Here is a 21,785-nt window from a genome sequence, read left to right as displayed (position 1 = left end):
AACATTTTTTAAAGAGAAAGGTCAATTTTGATACTGCTTTTCTGAAATCTAAAGATAGGACAGCATACTTAAAGTAACACTATTTTGAGGACTTCAAAGTATAAAAACACTGACTAAAAGACAATAAAACATAATACGGGAACCAACGGCCTAAAAACCTACCCTTCTCTGAACATATCCTTTAAAATGTTTGTTTCATCTGTTTAACCTAGTTTGTTCTATAAGAAGGACCCAAAAAACAAAATATTATTCATGGTTATCTGGCATTTCTTCATTAGATATAAATGAAACTGATCATTCTGAGCCAATGATAAAAATGTTCCACTTGAATGTTTCGGGAAAAAAAAATACAAAAGATTACACAATATTAAGAGTTCTCTATTACCAAATGAGTCCCAATTTTAAACCATTTTCATCAATAAATAAGACACAGAGGAACATTTTAGTGGCAACTACAGCTGCTTCCTGGTTCCCAGAGCTGACTGAAAGAAAAGAATCTTTGTAAAACCAACATGTTAAAGATAAGGCAGAAATTGCTTTCAATTTATTACAAATTGCTATGTGAATGGGATAAGATAAAAAACTGAAGACCAAATATACATGTGCTCCATTCCTTCAATAAGGAAGTCTATAAACTTAAGTCAAAATATACATATTCTGAGCCCAATAAACAAGAATAAACATAATTCCACTTTTAAAGTACAAAACCTGTGTTTGTTTTTTTATCAATTATAGCTTCAAGTTTCATTGATGTAGTTTTTAAGTGTGTGTTAAGACAGCAAATTTTTCTAGGAAAATCTCTACGAAGAAGTCATTACTTAACCCAAATTTTTTAAAAAGAAATGGAAAATATACAGATGAAAAAAACTTCCTGAAACATTAGGATAGTTTTTAAATAGTTTAAAAAGATCAGTGTCCAACAATACATCAATGGTTGTAATTTAATCTGTTCAATACAGTACTATGAAACAATGAATATTCTTTAGCATAACGTACCTGAGATTATATAACATGTTTAAGTGAAAAACTATAATTTCCCATTCTACTAAAGTTGTCAATATTATCACTGTAGTCACACATAGAAAAGATGATACAATGGCAAATAAGCTGAATAAACTGATTCAAAAGAAGAGGGGATTAATGCTCCTCTAAGGATAATGTTCCCCATCACAATGTTATATATATAAAGTTGCTATAATTTAACCTGTGTAAATATTTTAAGATTTCACCAATCTTAAAATGTTGATACCCCAATCAATGAAATCTGAGAACAATACTTTCAAATAAACAAACATACACACCCAACAGAATCCAAAAGTCTGGATGAACCATGGAGACAAGTGTGGCCTGCCCACAGGACACTTCATATTCATCCACTTCTCCCCGTCTCTACCACATCATTCTAACCTAGATAATTAGCACTCACCTCCTGGACATACACTAGCCTCCTCATTAGCTTCCCTACTGCCCGTCTCTTTAACATTGCCCCCACCAAGCCATTTTTCATAGTGAGTACAGAGAGTTTCTTTTTTTTTTTTTTTTTCAGACAGAGTTTCAAAATGTAAACCAGAGCATGTTATTCACCCCCCTACTTAAAACCTGACAAGATCTCAGGAGGATCTTCACCAGATCTTGCTCCAAATAAAGTGTAAAATAAAAATCTAAAAATTACATTCGAGAGAATTAGAAATTTGAACAATAACAGGAATTGGATAGCTTTAAGTAATTACTGTTTACTTTAGGTCTCATATTATGGTTATATTAGATACATACAGAAATGTTTACAAACAAAATGACAACATATGGAATTTGCCTAAAACATGCATGGGATACAGGGAGAGTCAGGGTTACACAAAATAAACAATACTGGCCATGAGTTAATAACTGCTGAGACCGAACTCTGAAGGATAAACAGAGTTCACTATACTGTTCTACTCCATGTGAGTCTGAAATGCTCTTAAAGCGCCTCCAGATTTTACATAAGCTGCTCTCCGTCTGCCTTCAGATGAGCACATTTCAGCATGCTCTTTCACACAGGTATGACTGATATTGGAATAAAAGGATACTTTAAGATTAACTTTCCTTTTCTATTAACATTCCATCTAACCACTCTGCCGAGAATGTTATTTATTCAGGAAATAACAGAAAGCGTGCTCTGGAATATTATTTCGTAGCAAAGGTGTTCCAGCTCCAGTATGATTCACCCACACTAATGTGTAACTAAACCTCCGATTAGAAACCAAACACATTTTTGCATTTCTAAAACATCTAATGAGCTAATTCTAAAGCTCTGGGGGTAGATTCAATTATTTCTTGGCATCTCCCTTCTGGCACAGACATCTGGAGAACTATTTCAACCATTCACATGATTTACTTTTGAATTCCTAAAAAAAGAATACTCAAAGCAAAGGCTGAAACAAGAAGGTGGCCATGAACAAAATTCTCTAGGTAAATCGAATGCTAGAAGACCCAGAGGGTCTTTTCAGTTTCTAACTGTTCTTAAAAGGAGCTCAGAAAGCATAAAGACAAGGAAAATAAACCTGGAGGTAGCAAACATGCTCATGTGGTAATAACAGCGGCAGTCTCTGCTGGTGTCTGTGGCCCCCTCACCCGCAACTGCAGACAGCCTTTGGAACTGTCAACAGGAAAACAAGGAAAGCGATATCTATCTCTGCAGTTTCCTCCTTCACATCCACTAACTCCTGATGCTTCATACATCTCATCAGAGCTGCTTTCCACATCAGGTGCAAGGCACCAGAGAAAGTAACAAAATGAGCAGGAGATTACAGACAAATAAATGTAACTAAATCCCCTTCATGCCATGAGAAATCTACTCAGGTGTCAGCAGGGCAAAAGTGTCAGGGGAGGCAGAAAGGCAGAGCTAGGGTGTTAGGAGTTGCATCACATGCCCCTAAACTCATGCTGAAGCCTTAACTCCCAGCTCCTCAGAATGTAACCTTACTTGGACACAGGTCACTGCAGACAGAATCAGTTAAGACTATGTCATGCTGGAACAGAGTGAGTCCCGAATCCGCTCCTGATCTCAACGCTGATCTCGGGCGGCCTCAGCCAGCAGCGGCCTGAAGCAGGGTTTTGGTTCCCAGCCAGAGACTGAGGTTAGACCACAGCAGTGATGGCACTGAACCCTAACCTCTAGACCACCACGGCCAGTGGCCAGTGATGAGGCCCTGGCCTGTCAGCTGTGCAGAAATGAATTTCCACACAGAGACAGAGGGTAGTGAGACAAGTAAAGTGTTTATTAGGAGAAAAAGAGTACACATGGATAGATACACGGGCGGGTTCAGAGAGACAGTCAGGCCCTGACGAGAGCTTGAGTCACTTTTATGGGGGCATTTCTCCTGGGTTTCCTTTGGCCAATCATCTGCTTTGCCTGGTTCTGAGTCCATACTTGGTTTATCTTTGGGCCCTCCCACGTGCGAGAGCATCTCTCAATCCAGGTAAATTTCAGCAAAGAGGCCTGTGGGTATGCTGACATCGCTCACTGTAGAGGGGAGGCCCCCTCCCTTTTGGACCTCCAAGGAGCCTTTCCGGGCATGTGCAGTCAGGGAGGTCTCCCTGACTTCAAAAAGGAGGGATATGTGGTCTCTCTCTTCTCTGGACAGGCCTCAGCTCTCCTGCCTCTCGCTACTTTGGAATGTCTGTCCACAGGGGAGAACTCCGGCCCCTCAGCCTGGGGCCCATCCAGCCCCTGCCTCAGTCTGACTGGCGTCCTTGTGCAGGCAGGACCCCGGGACACAGACAGGACCACAGGCGGAAGGCCACGCACAAAGGCCCCCTCACCGTCTCAGAAGGAACCTGCCCTGCTGACACCCTGACCGGGCACGTCTGGTCTCCAGAACTGAGACGATAACCTCCTGGTTCAAGTCACCCAGCCTGCGGGACTGTTTATGGCAGCCCCGGGACACTGAGAGAAAGGGCCGCCAGGAAAGCGTCACAGGAGAGATGCTTTTAGAGCTAAGTGGTACTTCCAGGTTGGCTTGGGGCAGGAGGCAGTCACTTGGTGAATGAACATCTCTGGGAGGGCTCCAGAATGAAACAGGACACACTCAATTAAACAGAAGCTGGTCTCACCAAAAAAAAAGGGAGGGGGGTAAGCAGCTAGGTGAGGTGATGTACATGTTAAATAACTGGATCGTGGGAATCATTTCACAATGCACACACGCATCAAATCATCACGTTGTATACTTTAAACATATTACAAAAAAAATAATAATAAACATATTACAGACAAATATACCTCAATAAAGCCAGGAAAAAAGCATAAAATAAAACAAAAACAAGTGGAGCCTTAGCTGGAAAGAGTGACAAGATTTTAAACAAGTTTGGCAGAGCTAACACTGAAGGCTGAGCCCAGGCAAAGTGCTGTGAACAGCGCAGCAGAGACAGTCCACACCCTGTCCGGCGCCTTGGTGGGAAAGAAGGGACAAAGAAGTCCCCATCAGAAATTCATCCCAAATTCTCAGAAACCTTCCATTGTGGAAGGGGTGCTCAGCCAGGCCACGAGAGGGGAAGCTCTAACATCTCCTGACAAAGGGGCCCAGCACTGGAGCCCCCTCCCAAGTAAGACGGAACACCACCACAGTGAGTTACACCTCTCACTGCCCACGTTACTCCTGGTCCACATCCCACAAAGGACACCGACCTTGTGTTTAAGATTCCTCTTCACAGCTTCAGGAGGTTGTGTGCCCTGCCTGGGGCCGCGCGGCTCACTGAAAGCCTTTAAGTACTCTGATCAGATCCCTTCTATTCCTGGGTCTCCAGATGTTCCCCTGGAGACGGAACTGCTCAAAGTTCAAGATAAGCCCTGCTTATTAAGTGGTAATTACTGCTCTAAAACTCATTTTCACGTGTATTAACTCATTTTCCCTACAGATAAGGAAACTGAGAGGCACAAAGCAGTGAAGAGCCTATAGCAGGGTTACTAGGATCTTAACTCAGGCTGCCTGGCGCCAAGGCACCTGTTTTTAACACTACCACACATTACCTCTCACCCTCACGTGTCCAACAAGCTCAAATTAGAAAAAAATGAAAAGGTAAAATTGAATCAAAGCAGTGCTTCCTAGCCGAGTTGCCTACTCTCGTGCTCCTGCCAATGAGGAACTATATGGGTGGGCCCTCTTGCTTCTTCTCTCCTTTAGGATGAATGATTTAACAGGTTCCCAGCTTAAATCTTCCACACTTTATAACATTTTTACAGTTATATAGCTGCTGTTTTGTTTTACTGTAGCATTTAATCAATTTTTTGGTGTATTACAGAGATTCCAATTACTTGCTGAAGGTTACACAACCACAGTGGAAAAGCAAGACTCTAAAATTAAGACTATGGTTTAGAGATTGCACTCTTATTGCTTCTACTAAACAGCCTTTCTGTGCTGAGGAGAGGATTCTTCTGTCTATGGTCAGTAATGGGCAGAGGACAGACCCCTGGGCTAGGTATCAGTGGTTAGTCCCACTCGTTCCACGGTATAATGTCAACACTTTGGAAGTCCTCACCTATGCAGTAAAAATACCTTAACCTAATGGTTAAATGAGAAAAATGTATCTGAAAGCACCTAAGGGAAAAAAATAATAAAATAGGATAGAGGCTAGTCATCATCTCCATGACTCACAAACTCCATACCAAATATTCCCCAAATCCAGCTGAGGAAAATGCAAGGGATGAGCAGAGCGACCAGTGCATGAACTGGATGAGGACAGTGCCACGGGACACTGCAGAGGATGCGCTTCCACAGAGACTAGTTCACTCCAACAACCCTGCAAGAGTTCCTGACTTGTGAGTTCCTGAGGCCTCACGATAAGTAAACGGCCACTCAGAACCTGCACCCAAGACCACCGGTTCCAAATGCCACGCTTACCCACAACTGCCACACACGAAGTCAAAAGGTGGACACTGGCCAAGAGCAGGCAGCACACTGGAGTCCAACTCAGCACTACCTCCCCCACCAATGACCACACAATAGGCCTCAAAAAAATCTGCTAAGTGGGTGAATAGTGGAAAGGAATATAAAATCATTTTCCATTACTAATTTCACAAAATTCTGCTAAATTCACCAAATTACTAAACTCACAAAATTCATGCAAACAAACAAAAAAACACTATCTGAAGTAATACCCATTACTTTCAGATAGCACGTGAGCAAATATTAGCCAGTAGACCCGTAAGTGCTTTCAAGAAGTAACTTCACAAAGGAAACTACAATTCAGATTTCATGAGAGGAATCTGGGGGAAATAATTTTATGTGTTGCTGTTGTTAAGTCACTAAGTCACATACAACTCTATGAGACCCCATGGGCTGCAGCACACCAGGCTTCCCTGTCCTTCACTACCTCCCAGGTATCTCACAAATTAGCAAATAACTACCCCTTCACAGGAGGATCTCCACCACAGTTACTATACCAATGCACGTATTCTGAGATGTTCATGCCCAGAACACATGCAGAAAAAAAAGGAGAATTCAATTTTATCCTCTGACCACGTCAACCACTTTCTCTATTTTAGTTCCTTCATGATACTGTTAACTGTCCTTTAATTACTTTACTATTTTCACTTTTTTAGCTATATTTTTCCTGAAGCAATGACTTTCAAAATTTACAGTTTAACTGAAACAAAACATTTTCTCAATTTCATTCCATGAGGGCAGCTTACTATGTGAGAGCCTGAGTTAGATTTTTTGTTTATTTTTCTGGGAAGGAGGAGGAAGGTAGCAAAGCCTGGCAGGGCTGTAAGTAAGGAAGATTAAAACACCACGAAAACAAGCAAGCAGCTTTTTCAGAATTTAATGGTCAGTAACTAAATGTCCCTATTTGTGAAGTAATTGGTTCTGTGGAAGACAAATGATAAAAGAAAGCTTTGAAGGCATTACTCAGCCAAGACTAATAAACTGAGAACAACAAAACCATGGAGAATGCTAAGATGTACATATTCTGTACACACAAAAGCTGGAATATGAGCTGCTTTATCAGTTCTGGGACTTCTGAAAATGGTGTCCGGTTTTCCACTTTAGAGCTAGGCAGGAAGTATTTAAAATCACAAGAATTAGTCTAAATAAAAATCTGCCAAAGGTTTATTCTCTGCAAAGTATTAATATTTATATCAGCTGGTGGAGACTGAAAACCCTCTATGCTATGAAATAATTATGAGCACACAAATTCTTAGATGGCCTCAATTTCACAAAAATAAGGATATACTGTTAAGGGAACAAAAGCAAGGTCCAGGGCTCACTGCAGCAGCACATATGCTACAACTGGAACGATACAGAGAAGATTAGCGTGGCCTCTCTGCAAGGACGACACACAAATTCATGAAGTGTTTCATATTTTCAAAAAAAGCAATATCAGAGAACAACGTATACAGAGTACCTCTTGTGGTTGGAGGAAGGATAAGAAAAACATTCATATTTGCTTGTATTTGCATAAAGAAATGTAGGAAGAAATGCACTAGAAATTTAAGATGGTGGTTTGCACTTTTAAGGAATGGAGGGATCTGGGTAGATGGAGGACAGAGAAAGCCAGTAGAGTCTTTATTGTACAAATATACGTTTTTAAAGTTAAATTCATAAAAATTTTAAAATAAAACACCATAAAGCACATAAATAAAATCCTAAGCATCCCTGAAGGTATAAATCAACAGCAGGCACAGTATCTTGTACTTCCAGCAGGATAATGACATCAAACATTTGTCTTAAAGTTTTATAGTTTAATATATAGTCTGTTGGGCACCTAATGACCTGGGCAGTTCATCTTTCAGTGTCACATCTGAATGACCATGACCAGGTCATGGCATCTGGAGAAATATCAGTAACCTCAGATACGCAGATGACATCACCCTTATGGCAGAAAGCGAAGAAGAACTAAAGAGCCCCTTGATGAACGTGAAAGAGACTGAAAAAGCTGGCTTAAAACTCAGCATTCAGAAAACTAAGACCATGGCATCTGGTCCCATCACTTAATGGCAAATAGATGGGGAAACAGTGGAAACAGATGGTGACTACAGCCATGAAATTAAAAGATGCTTGCTCTTTGGAAGAAAAGCTATGACAAAACTAGACAGTATATTAAAAAGCTGACAAATCACTTTGCCAACAAAGGTCCATCTAGTCAAAGCTATGGTTTTTCCAGTAGTCATGTATGGATGTGAGAGTTGGACCATAAAGAAAGCTGAGCGCCAAAGAATTGATGCTGTTGAACTGTGGTGCTGGAGAAGACTCTTGAGATGCCCTTGGACTGCAAGGAGATCAAACCAGTCTATCCTAAAGGAGATCAGTCCTGGGTGTTCATTGGAAGGACTGACACTGAAGCTGAAACTGCAATACTTTGATTACCTCATGCGAAGAACTGACTCACTGGTAAAGATCCTGATGCTGGCAAAGACTGAAGGCAGGAGGAAAAGAGGACGAAAGGGGGTGAGATGGTTGGATGGCATCATCGACTCGATGGACAGGAGTTTGAGCAAACTCCAGGAGTTGGTGATGGACAGGGAAGTCTGGCGTGCTGTGGTCCATGGGGTCGCAAAGAGTCAGACACAACTAAGCGACTTAACGGAACTGAACTGATATATACTGTTAAGTACTTTAGCAGGGTGGCCCTATCCTGACTTTCAGGTGATAGGTTCATCAGCTCCTCACAGTCAGTCTTCCAAAATGATTCTGTTCACATCAGAAGCATTGATGACTGAATATTTCTTTAAATCAGTACTGGCTCCACTGTGCAGCCACTGCATATTTCCAATTTACCAAAAGCAATGGAGTTCTTGGCCTCTAAGCACAACATGGCATTTCATCCCATAAGGAATCAAGGGGATATGAAGTACCTCCCTTCCCATTTAGGAATAAGGAATCAAGGGGATATGAAGAACCTCCTTTCCCATTTAGGGAATGACAGGCAAGGTTTACTGAAGAACAGGGCACTCAGCACACTGGTCTTGAAGTCTAAGTTACTAGGGAAACACCATTGTCTTATCCATCCCGAGAGCTGACCAGGTTCCCACACGTCCACAGCCTAACCGTCTCACACTGCTGTCTGACGCACAGGAGGTGCTCGCTAACAGCATAGCAGGCCTGAGGGCCCTGAGAGCCTTTCTGACGCAACGCTATAAGGATCTCCGTGGTAGATCTAACGCCTTCACTTGAGAGCTAGGAAAACTGAGGCTCAGAGACGGCAGAAGACAGCCCTGGGCACACTGGGAATCACGGGCAGAGAGGAACAGCCCGCTGTGTCTGACGTCAGGTTGAGGGCAAGCCGGAGGTCCACTGCGCTGCTTGCTGCTAGACCCTGAACTTCTGAAGTCACTTAACTTCTCTCTGAACGTCAGTTTCCTCACCTATAAACATCAGTTTCCTCAGAAATGCTACTTAGAGAGTATTTAGCAGTGTCTGCCAGTGGACACACATTACAGGACAGCTATGATTACTGGACAAGGCTGGGCCCAAAGTGTCCTGGTCAGGTTTTATGGACACTCCACAACACCAAACTCCTTCTTGCTTGCTTGATTTTTACTGTTGGTGAGAAATAACTGAAATCTATTTCAGACGTCTATCACAACTACAACTGGTTTCAAAAACATATTAAAAGATATTTTCTTGTGTGTATAATTTCTCACTGTTATTACCACCATAGGAATTTCCTATGTTAATATCCAAAATACTTCTGAAGGCTTTAAAAATTAGAAATGATATTTGAAGGGGAAAATCATGAAGGTCTTAAACTGAATGAAATGGACTAATTTTCATTTTCTCATAATATGAAAAAATGGCCAAAACCAACTGAAACAAAGGAAAATTATGCCTCAAACTGCATATATTTTATTAGTCTTTATTTAATCAAAATGTGCCATTTCAACAAACATGACACTACTGAGGTAGAAAGGAGATTTCAAACTCTCAAAGGCTCCGTCCACATTTGGGCCACAGAAGCGATGGATCCCAGAAATAACTTTTCAAATGCAACTGAAGTAGAAGCCGAAGGATATCCTCAATGAACGCCTACTGAGCTCCTTCTGTTGTTGTTCAGTCACTAAGCTGTGTCCGACTCTTTGCAACCCCATGGACTGCAACATGCCAGGTTCCTCTTCTGGAGTTTGCTCAAACTCATGTCCACTGAGCTGGCGATGCTATCTAAGCATCTCATCCTGTGTCGCCCCCTTCTCCTCCTGCCCTCAATCTTTCCCAGCATCAGGGTCTTTTCCAATTAGTTGACTCTGCATTAAGTAGCCAAAGTATTGGAGCTTCAGCTTCAGCATGAGTCATTCCAATGAATATTCAGGGCTGATCTCCTTTAGGATGGACTGGTTGGATCTCCTTGCTGTCCAAGGGACTCTCAAGAGCCTTCTCCAACCACAGTTCGAAAGCATCAAGTCTTTGGCACTCAGCCTTCTTTATTGTCCAACTCTCACATTGATACATGACTACTGGAAAAACCGTAGCTTTGACTATACGGACCTTTGTTTGCAGAGTTATGGATGCCTCTGCTTTTCACTAATGCTGTCCAGGTTTCTCCTATCTTTTTTCCCACAGAGGAAGCATCTTTTAATTTCATGGCTGCAGTCACTCTCTGAAGTGATTTTGGAGCCCAGGAAAATAAAATCTGTCACTGCTTCCACTTTTTCCCCAACTATTTGCTATGAAGTGATGGACCACATGGCATGATTTTAGTTTTTCGCTCCTACCATGAAGCTAACACAGGCCAGGCACTGTGTTAGCTTCATCTGGATGCTTGGAGACTCAATGCACAAAACAGAGATTTCTGCCTTCAGGAAACATACACACTAGCAGAGGGGGCCAGGCAATAAGCGAGCTACATAAATAACTTACACAGTGCTGTGGGCAGGGGACTGGAGGATGGGGGTGGGGAGGTCAGTGGCCACAATAAGGAAGGGCTCCATAGGTGACATCACAGGTGGTGAGCGCGACAGGCACTCCAGCAACAGCTAGAGCCAGGCGAGGAGTGAGGAGTGGCTCTGTTTGGGAGTGGGAGAAGGGGATGAAACTAAATCTTATCATCATTTTCCCTAAGGACTGAGATATTTCAGTTACGTCTTGGTAAATAAGCAAAACAAAAGATATTAACACTAGGAGGGCCTTTCATACCCATTTCCAAAACAGAACTCTTAACCATCCCCCAGCCTAGCCTCCCTGCTTGGACTCAAACTCCTGTAACACATTCTCCATAAAAATACAATCAAATCAGGTCCTCCTCCTACTTGATTCCTATCAGTGACTTCCCACAGTCCCTGAGTAAATCTGAACTGCTGATACCAGCCAGCAGGGACCTTTCCAGCTAGGGCCCAGCAATCTTTTTGCCTCCTTGTCCCAGATAAACTGGCCTCCCTTCTTCTGCAAAAAACACCCAGCTCCTTCCTGCCTCAGAACCTTTAGACCCTTCTCTGCTGAGAACAAATTTACTTCAGCTACTTTGAGCACCTTACTCCTTATCAGTCAGGTGTCAGGTCAAATTTCACATCCAAGTTTTGAGATAAGTTTCCCTCACTGCAAGATTTAGAGCAGCCCCTCTTCCCAGCTCTCTCAGATCACCCAGGGTTTTCTTCCCTTTCAAGGCATTCATCTGTACTTTCAGAGTACAGACTCTGGACTTATACTGCTTGAGTTCAAACTCCAGCTCAGGCATTTAGTGGCTCTGCAGTTGTTCCAGTAGCTAAGTTGTGTCTGACTCTTTGCGACCCCATGGACTGACAAACAGCACGCCAGACTTCCTGCCCTTCACTATCTCCCTGAGTTTGCTCAAACTCATGTCCATTCAGTCATTGATGCCATCCAACCATCTCATTCTCTGTTGTCCCTTCTCCTGCCCTCAATCTTTCCCAGCATCAGGGTCTTTATATGACTCGGCTCTTCCCATCAGGTGGGCAAAGGATTGGCGCTTCAGCCATCAGTCCTAACAATGAATATTCAGGGTTGATTTCCTTTAGGACTGACTGGTTTGATCTCCTTGCTGTCCAAGAGACTCTCAAAAGTCTTCTCCAAAGAAGAAAAGAAAAAAAAAGGTGGGGGGAGGGGGGGAGTCTTCTCCAGCACCACAATTCGGAGCATCAATTCTCAGGGCTCAGCCTCCTTCATAATCCAACTTGCATCCGTACATGACTACCGGAAAAATCATAGCTTTGACTATACAGACCTTTGTCAGCAGACTGATGCCTCTACTTTTTAATACACTGTCTAGATTTGTCATAGCATTTCTTCCAAGAAGCAAGAGTCTTAATTTCATGAATACAGTCAGCATCTACAGTGATTTTGGAGCCCAAGAAAATAAAATCTGTCACTGCTGCCACTTTTTCCCCATCTATTTGCCGTGAAATGATGGGACCAGATGCCATGATCTTCGTTTTCTTTTCAATTTTAAATTTATTTATTTTTTAAATTGAAGGATAATTGCTTTACAAAATTGTGCTGGGTTCTGCCAAACATCAACATGAATCCCCCACAGGTATATGTATGACCCCTCCCAGTTGAACCTCTCTCCCATCTCCCTCCCCATCCCAGATCCTAGGTTTTTTGAATGTTGAGCTTTAAGCCAGCTTTTTCATGCTCCTCTTTTACCCTCATCAACAGGCTCTTTAGTTCCTCTTCACTTTCTGCCATTAGAGCAGTATCATCTGCCTATCTGAGGTTATTGATATTTCTTCCAGCAATCTTGATCCCAGTCTGTGGTTCATTCAGACCACTATTTCTCATGATGTATTCTGCATATAACTTAAATATGCAGGGTAAACTCCTTTCCCAATTTTGAACGAGTTAGTTGTTCCATATCTAGTTCTAACTGCTGCTACTTAAACTGCATACAGTTTCTCAGGAGGCATGTAAGGTGGTCTGGTATTCCCATCTCTAAGAATTTTCCAGTTTCTCGTGATCCACATAGTCAAATGCTTTAGCAGAGTCAATGAAACAGATATTTTTCTGGAATTCATTGCTTTTTCTATGATCAAAATGCACGTTGGCAATCTCATCTCTGGTTCCTCTGCCTTTTCTAAATTCAGCTTGAACATCTGGAAGTTCTCAGTTCACTGTTGAAGCCTAGCTTGAAGGATTTTGAGCATTACTCTGATAGCGTGTGAGATGAGTGCAACTGTGTGGTAGTTTGAGCATTCTTTGGGATTGCCTTTCTTTGGGACTGGAATGAAAACTGACCTTTTCCAGTCCTATGGCCACTGTTGAGTTGTCCAAATTTGCTGGCACATTGAGTGCAGCACTTTAACAGCATCATCTTTTAGGATTTGAAATAGCTCAGCTGGAATTCCATCACTTCCACTAGCTTAGTTCAAAGTGACGCTTCCTAAGGCCCACTTTGCTTCATATTCCAGGATGTTTGGCTCTAGGTGAGTTATCACACTATCATGGTTATCCAGGTCATTAATACTTTTTCTGTATAGTTCTTGTGTGTATTCTTGCCACCTTTTCTTAATCTCTTCTGCTTCTGTTAGGTTCTTGCCTTTTCTCTTCTTTATTGTGCCCATCCTTGCATGAGATATTCCCTTGGTATCTCCATTTTCTTGAAGAGATCTCTAGGCTTTCCCATTCTATTCTTTTACTCTATTTCTTTGCATTGTTCACTTAAGAATGCTTTCTTATCTCTCCGTGCCATTCTCTGGAACTCTATATTCTGTTGGGTATATCATTCCCTTCCTCCTTTGCCTTTTGCTTTTCTTTCCAGCTATCTGTAAGGCCTCCTCAGACAACCACTTTGTCTTCTTGCATTTCTTTTTCTTGGGGATGGTTTTGGTCACCACCTCCTGTACAATGTTACAAACTTCCATTCACAGTTCTTCAGGCTCTCTATCAGATCTAATCCCTTGAATCTATTCATCACCTCTACTGTATAATAAGTGATTTGATCTAGGTCATACTTAGTCTAGTGATTTTCCATACTTTCTTCAATTTAAGTCTGAATTTGGCAATAAGGAGTTCATGATCTGAGCCACAGTCAGCTCCCGGTCTTGTTTTTGCTTACTGTATACAGCATCTCCATCTTTGGCTGCAAAGAATATAATCAAGCTGATTTCGGTATTGACCATCTGGTGATGTCCATGTGTAGAGTGAGCTCTTGTGTTGTTGGAGGAAGGTGTTTGCTATGACTGGTGTGTTCTCTTGGCAAAGCTCTGTTAGCCTTTGCCCTGCTTCGTTTTGCACTCCAAGGCCAGACGTGCCTGATACTCCAGGTATCTCTTGATTTTCTACTTTTGCATTCTAGTCCCCTCTGATGAGGAGAACATTGTTTTCTGGCATTAGTTCTAGAAGGTCCCGTAGGTCTTCACAGAACCAGTCAACTTTAGCTTCTTCAGCATTAGTGGTTGGGGCATAGACTTGGATTACTGTTGAATGGTTGGAATGGTTTGGATGTTGAATGATTTGGAATCAGTGAACTAAAATGGACGGGAATGGGTGAATTTAATTCAGATGACCATTATATCTACTACTATGGGCAAGAATTCCTTAGAAAAAATGGAGTAGCCCTCATAATCAACAAGAGTCTGAAAAGCAGTACTTGATGCAATCTCAATCATGACAGAATGATCTCAGTTAGTTTCCAAGGCAAACTGGCTCTGTAAGCTTGGGTAAATTTCTTAATTTCCCTGATCTCACCTTCTACATCTGAACTAATGAGGCTAACAAACGTACCCCCTCATAATGTGTGCAAAACGTCTAGCATGAATGTCTGACCAACTAACTACATACTAACACACTAAGTGTCAGTTATTAGTACTACCTTCAGAAATTCACTTTCTCCTATTAGAATGTAACCTCTCCAGAGAGTAGGAGACTTACCTCTCTCACTCACTACTGTTTGCACAAGGCTAACACCTAGTAGGCCCTCAATAAATACACACTGAGGAACAAATACACACTCAGGTCTCACATTTTGGACTGGCAATGCTAATCTAAGTCTGGATTCCAGAGGCATCTGACGGTAAGCAAAGTCATCACTTTGCCCCTTTCAATCAAAACTGACGTATGACCAAGAGGCGCTGGGGATACAAGCAGTTAACTAAACAAACTCTAAGTCTCAGTCCACCACTCACAAGGAAGTTCCAGGCTGCAAACCAACAATCTGTGTGTCAAACTGGGTTTTATGTTTCAAGTTACGTGGGTATTATGTTTCTAAGAATTACGTCAATTACCAAAGTTGGCAGACAAAACTAAAGCTGTATCTGTCTCTAACTGACTGATTTTGGAGACTCAAGCAAGGATAACTCCCAAGGTCAGGAATTAAGAAAAGAATTCTAGACTTATGGTACCAGAGGCCCAGAAAGAGACTGCAGAGACCCAGCCAAGCAAGTCAGGAAGCATAGGCTGACCAGACATATGTGAGTATAGAAAATTCTATGCAGAACAGAAGGAAGTCACTCTGCAATCTAGTTAAACACATAAGGAAGGACTAACAACACGAGCCTAAGATGAGAATGTTTTTACCTTGAACTGACACTTAGCCAAGCAATACTATCACTGTTAAGCAGAATGTGACCCAGTTTTGAAATGAACAAATAAACTGTTCTTTCTCAAGTATGTTATACCTTGGCCTTGCAGCCTGACCTTCTGGGGTTAATAAAGGAGAGAAATGGTCCATTTAGTCAACTGTTCAATCCCAAGCCTCAAATGAATAATCATGCTTCATTTACTTAGGGGAGGCAATTCTCCTCAGAGCCCAAAAGTGTGACAATACCTCAAACTGATTTCCACACAACAGTTCAGAACATTCTGAAAACCTGCAGCATACTTTTGAGTGAATATCGACATTTTAGGATTCAGTGAACTAAAATTGACCAGAATAGGTGATTTTAACTCAGATGACCAGTATATCTACTACTGTGGGCAAGAATACCTGAAAAGAAATGGAGTAGCCCTCACAGTCAACAAGAGAGTCCAAAATGCAGTACTTGGGTGCAAACTAAAAAATGACAGAATGATCTCTGTTCATTTCCAAGACAAACCATTCACTATCACAGTAACCCAAGTCTATGCCCCGACCAGTAATGCTGAAGAAGCTGAAGTTGAATGGCTCGACGACGATCTACAAGACCTTCTAGAATTAACACCAAAAAAAGATGTCCTTTTCATCACAGGGGACTGGAATGCAAAAGTAGGAAGTCAAGAGATACCTGGAGTAACAAGTTTGGTCTTGAGTACAAAATGAAGCAAAGCAAAGGCTAACAGAGCTTTGCCAAGAGAACCCACTGGTCATAGCAAACACCTTCCTCCAACAACACAAGAGATCACTCTACACATGGACATCACAAGAAATCAACTTGATTATACTGTTTGCAGCCAAAGATGGAGAAGCTCTATATAGTCAGCAAAAACAAGTCCTGGAAGCTGACTGTGGCTCAGATCATGTACTTCTTATTGCCAAATTCAGACTTAAATTGAAGAAAGTGGGGAAAACCACTAGACCATTCAGGTATGACCTAAATCAAACCCCTTAATGATTATGCAATGGAAATGACAAACAGATTTAAGGGATAGAGTTCCTGAAGAACTATGGACGGAGGTTCGTGACATTGTGCAGGCAGTGGTGATCAAAACCATCCCCAAGAAAAAGAAATACAAAAAGGCAAAATGGTTGTCTAAGGAGGTCTTACAAATAGCTGAGAAAAGAAGAGAAGCTAAAAGCAAAGGAGAAAAGGAAAGATATACCAATTTGAATGCAGAGTTCCAAAGAATAGCAAGGAGAGAAGAAAGCCTTCCTCAGTGATCAGTGCAAAGAAACAGAGGAAAACAACAGAATGGGAAAGACTAGAGATCTCTTCAAGAAAATTAGAGATACCAAGGGAATATTTCATACAAAGATGGGCACAGTAAAGAACAGGAAAAGTGTAGACCTAACAGAGCAGAACAGAACAGAAGACGAGCAGAACAGAAGAGCAGAAGAATATAAGAACAGGTGGCAAGAATACACAGAACTGTACAAAAAAGATCTTCATGACCCAGATAACCACAATGGGGTGATCACTCACCTACAGCCAGACATCCTGGCATTCGAAGTAAAGTGGGCCTTAGGAAGCATCACTATGAACAAAGCTAGTGAAGGTGATAGAATTCTAGCTGAGCTACTTCAAATCCTAAAAGACGATGCTGTTAAAGTTCTGCATTCAATATGCCACCAAATTTGGAAAACTCAGCAGCAGCCACAGGACTGGAAAAGGTCAGTTTTCATTCCTATCCCAAAGAAAGGCAATGCCAAAGAGTGTTCAAACTACCGCACAACTGCAGTCATCTCACATGCTAGCAAAGCAATGCCCAACATTCTCCAAAAGAGGCTTCAGCAGTACGCGAACCGAGAACTTCCCGATGTTCAAGCTGGATTTAGAAAAGGCAGAGGAACCAGCAATCAAATTGCCAACATCCAATGGATCATAGAAAAAGCAAGAGAATTCCAGAAAATCATGTACTTCTGCTTCATGGACTACACTAAAGCCTTTGACCATGTGGGTCACAAAAAACTGTGGAAAATTCTGAAAGACATGGGAATACCAGACCATCTTACCTGCCTCCTGAGAAGAATCTGTATTCAGGTCAAGAACCAACAGTTAGAACCAGACAAGGAACAATGGACTGCTTCCAAATTGGGAAAGGAATACATCAATGCTGCATACTGTCACCCTGCTTATTTAACTTCTATGCAGAGTACATCATGCGAAATCCCGGGCTGGATGAAGCACAAGCTGGAATCAAGATTGCTGGGATAATATCAATAATCTCAGATATGCAGATGACACCACCATTATGGTAGAAAGCAAAGAGGAACTAAAGATCCTCTTGATGAAGGTGAAATAGGCGAGTGAAAAAGCTGGCTTAAAACTCAACATTCAGAAAGCTAAGATCATGGCATCTGGTCCTATCACTTCGTGACAAATAGATGGGGAAACAATGGAAACAGGAGAGGCTTTATTTTTTTTGACTCCAAAATCAGTGCAGGTGGTAACTACAGTCATGAAATTAAAAGACGCTTGCTCCTGGGAAGAAAAGCTATGACCAACCTAGACAGCATATTAAAAAGTAGAGCTATTACTTTGCTGACAAAGGTCCATCTAGTCAAGGTTATGGTTTTTCCAGTAGTCATGTATGGATGTGAGAGGTGGACCATAAAGAAAGCTGAGCGCCAAAGAATTGATGCTTTTGAACTGTGGTGTTGGAGAAGACTCTTGAGAGTCCCTTGGACTGCAAGGAGATCCAACCAGTCTATCCTAAAGGAAATCAGTCCCGAATATTCATTGGAAGGACTGATGCTGAAGTTGAAGTCCCAATACTTTGGCCACCTGATGCAAAGAACTGACTCACTGGAAAAGACCCTGATGCTAGGGAAGATTGAAGGCAGGAAGAGAAGGGGACGACAGAGGATGAGATGGTTGGATGGCATCACTGACCCAATGGACAGGAGTCTGAGCAAACTCCAGGAGTTGGTGATGGACAAGGAAGGCTGGTGTGCTTCAGTCCATGGGGTCTCAAAGAGTTGGACACGACTGAGTGATCGAACTGAATAGCATATTTTAACAAGCCAATAAAAATGCAAAGCACTCGCAAATAACTGCAACAGCATAAATAAAATAACCCCCCAAATGTTATCCTTCTAAAAAATCCTAGTTGTAGGACCTTGCCTAGAGTGGGAGCTCAAAAATCAGTTGCTAAATGAAACAGTGTAAATTGGAAAGGAAAGTTTACAGCATAAGTAACTCTCCACATGGGTTAGGATGAAATAAAAAGTTTCAGTTCCTTTTTAGCTAACATACTCTGAAAAGGAAGCAGAGGTATCAGAAAAATTTCCCTTATTTGATGGATCGGAAGTGGCTGCTTTATTTGGTATTTCTCTGATTAACAGGAAAGGATGAATGCTTTTTATGTTTATTTACATATGAAATTTCCATTAGTGCCTATTAACTTCTGTCCACCTGCCTATCTATTGAAATCCTGATATATTTATTCCTACAAATTTGAATTAAACTGTATATTTACCATGACCTTTTGTCATATTTGACATTTCCAGACTATTATCTTCCATAGTTTTATTTTTCAATGAGCAAACATTTTAACATTTTAATATTGTGGTCTGCAAACCTCTTCCTTCGAATTCGTCTGCTTTTTAATAGAAAGTTATTCCTTCACTGGCACATGTGTGAGAAACTGTTCCAAGAAAATTTTAGGAATTATCTCTGATAAACACTGTTTTGCTTTTTCTCTACAGTCTCTATAATTTTAAACATCTGTCCTGAATCCATCTGGAATTTACTGTGATGACTCTTTCCCAGTTACCTCACTGCCTTCTCCCTGGAGACGGAGGGGTGTGTGTCTCCCTCCCCACCAGGCCCAGTGGTGAACATTTCAACTATGCACCAGCAGCACCCACTACTGCCTCATAATCTTCACTGTCATCTTTTTCACTTCAGTTTCCTCATTTGCAATAAAACATATTCAAATCATGTTTCAAGGCTGTTGGGACAATTAGAAAAAATAAGTGTAAACTATCTAGTACAATGTCTGACACAGTGAGTACCCGACAAACAGGAAATACTTAAATTATCTAATATTTGATGAGAATGTGAAAGTAGTTGCTAAAAAAGTTCATTTCAAAAGCTTCAAGAACATTAAGTTTAACCAACTAAAAGTTAAAATACGTTAATTAAAAACATTCTATTAAAACTACTGTGTTCTATCAACACATGGAGCACAAATAAAGAAGTGAGGTTTCTCACTCTAACTCAAGTTCTAAATCAATACTGTAGTGTAGGTTACTGAAAGAGACTTGGGTGTGGTTTTAAAAACAACTCTGGGTGAGGCAGCCAAAGATAAGCCAACCAACTCTCCGTTCAACTAAACAAATTTAAGTGAACTGTATTGCACCCTATTCTGTTTATATTTCCAAAATCTGAGAGATAATATTGATACACAAAACATCTGGCTTGGGTCTTCATAAAAACTCTGCTAGCCTCTCAATGCTGATTAATAAATGTGCTCAATTCATATCTAGAGTAGAGACCCTCAAAGCCAAGCCTCCTGGGTTCTGATCCCAGTTTGCCATTTTCTGTCTGCGTAACCTTAGCCACATTTTTAATCTCTCTATAAACTTCCCAGGTGGCTCAGTGATAAAGAATCCACCTGCCAATGCAGGAGACACAGGAGAGGTGGGTTCAATCCCTGGGTGGGAAAGATCCCGTGGATTAAGAAATGGCAACCCACTCCAGTATTCTTGCCTGAAAAATCTCATGGACAGAGGAGTCTGCAGGCTACCGTCCATGGGATTGCAGAGCCTGACAGAACTAAGCAACTGAGCACACAAACACACATTCTATGCTTCAGTTTCTTCACCTGTCAGTGGGAATGATATTATTATCTACTTCCTTAAGATTAAATGAGTTAATTTATGTCAAATGTTTCATACAGTGCTTGGCACACAGTAAACAGAATAAATGGCTGTTGTTATTGTTCTTTTATTATTATTACAAGCAGCATTAGCATCTCTAAAGACTGACTGAGGGCTTCCTTGGTAGCTCAGTGATAAGAGTCCACTTGCCAATTCAGGAGACACTGGTTTGATCCCTGGTCCAGAAGGATCCCACATCTGTGGAGCAGCTAAGCCATGTGCCACAACTACTAAGCCTGTGGCTCTAGAGTCTGGGAATCACAACTACTGAGCCCATGTGTCACAACTACTGAAGCCTGCGTGCCTTAAGAGACCCCAACAAGAGGAGCCACTGCAAAGATAAGCCTGCCCACCACAATTAGAGACTGGTCCCTGCTCGCCACAACTAGAGAAAAGCCCTCTCATCAACAAAGACCCAGCACAGACAAAAATAAATAAATAAAAGTTATATATATATATTTTTAAAAGACTCAATCTCTTTAAAAAGAACACTAGAAGAACATTCTACGACGGGCATTGTCTTCCTCGGTACAAGCACAGGGAACACACAGCAGTACCACTTTTTGAGCTCCCTCTTACAGATATATCACTGCTCTATACTGTCAATTTTTAATACAATTCCTAGATTTCAAGCTTACTGAAGCAGGGAGCTATTAAATGCTTCACCTTCCAAAATTCCCAACACAATTCTCTAAACATAGGTTTTAAATAATGCTGATTAAATTAACATAACAGAAATAAAGAGCAGTGAGACAAAACCTTCTAAGTACACATTTTTAGCACCAGAAAGAACTTGAGAAACCACGTGATCATTTATAGATGAAAAAACTGAACATAAGACTTTAGCCAAGTCTCATATGCTGGTCAAGCTGTAGCTCGCTCTTTCCTGCAAAAACAAATCAACTTCACTGACCTTCAAAGTGTACACTTTAGAATCACCTCATACTATATATTCTTTTCCTAAGTTTTATACCAATACACAACCACTATTCCCATTACTAACAAATACCATTTGGAGAGCTCAAGTAAGAAATAAAGTTTTAGAGTCCCCACCACTCAAATAAGATGTTCCATACTGTTATTTTCTAAATATTACTTGCATGTAAGAAATACATAAAACTTCCAAGGGCAAAACAACAACTATGGCAATAACAGCCAAAACCTTGAGACTGAAACCAGAACTCTGAATTGGAATCACTCACAGAATGTGACATGACCAGAGGTCAAATGACAAAAATCTCAGTTGGTAGAGGCAAAAAAAGGAGTAGCTGATGCACTGAACTCTATCAGGGGGTGGAAATGGTCTCAGGCTGAATAACCGTGGGTCACAGTGGAAGAAAACAAAATCATCTCAGGAAAAAACATCCTCAGGTTATCCCACAGGTTAAGATCAACCAAATATG

The 21,785-nt window shown here is 41.3% G+C and overlaps 1 protein-coding gene and 1 non-coding gene across 13 annotated transcripts in view; one reads left to right on the top strand and one right to left on the bottom strand.

Annotated features, from left to right (window-relative positions):
- The window catches only part of ADD1 (adducin 1), a 92,048-nt gene that overhangs the window by 50,180 nt on the left and 20,083 nt on the right, over positions 1 to 21,785 (bottom strand). The window lies entirely within an intron of this gene.
- LOC122696714 lies at positions 7,236 to 7,342 on the top strand. Its single transcript, XR_006341842.1, has one exon. It is a non-coding gene; the product is annotated as a U6 spliceosomal RNA (small nuclear RNA).

Source organism: Cervus elaphus, chromosome 6 (genome assembly GCF_910594005.1).
Source record: "Cervus elaphus chromosome 6, mCerEla1.1, whole genome shotgun sequence".
Lineage (NCBI taxonomy): Eukaryota > Metazoa > Chordata > Mammalia > Artiodactyla > Cervidae > Cervus > Cervus elaphus.
The sequence above is the reverse complement of the archived record's forward strand: the minus strand, read 5'-3'. Positions and strand labels throughout refer to the sequence as shown.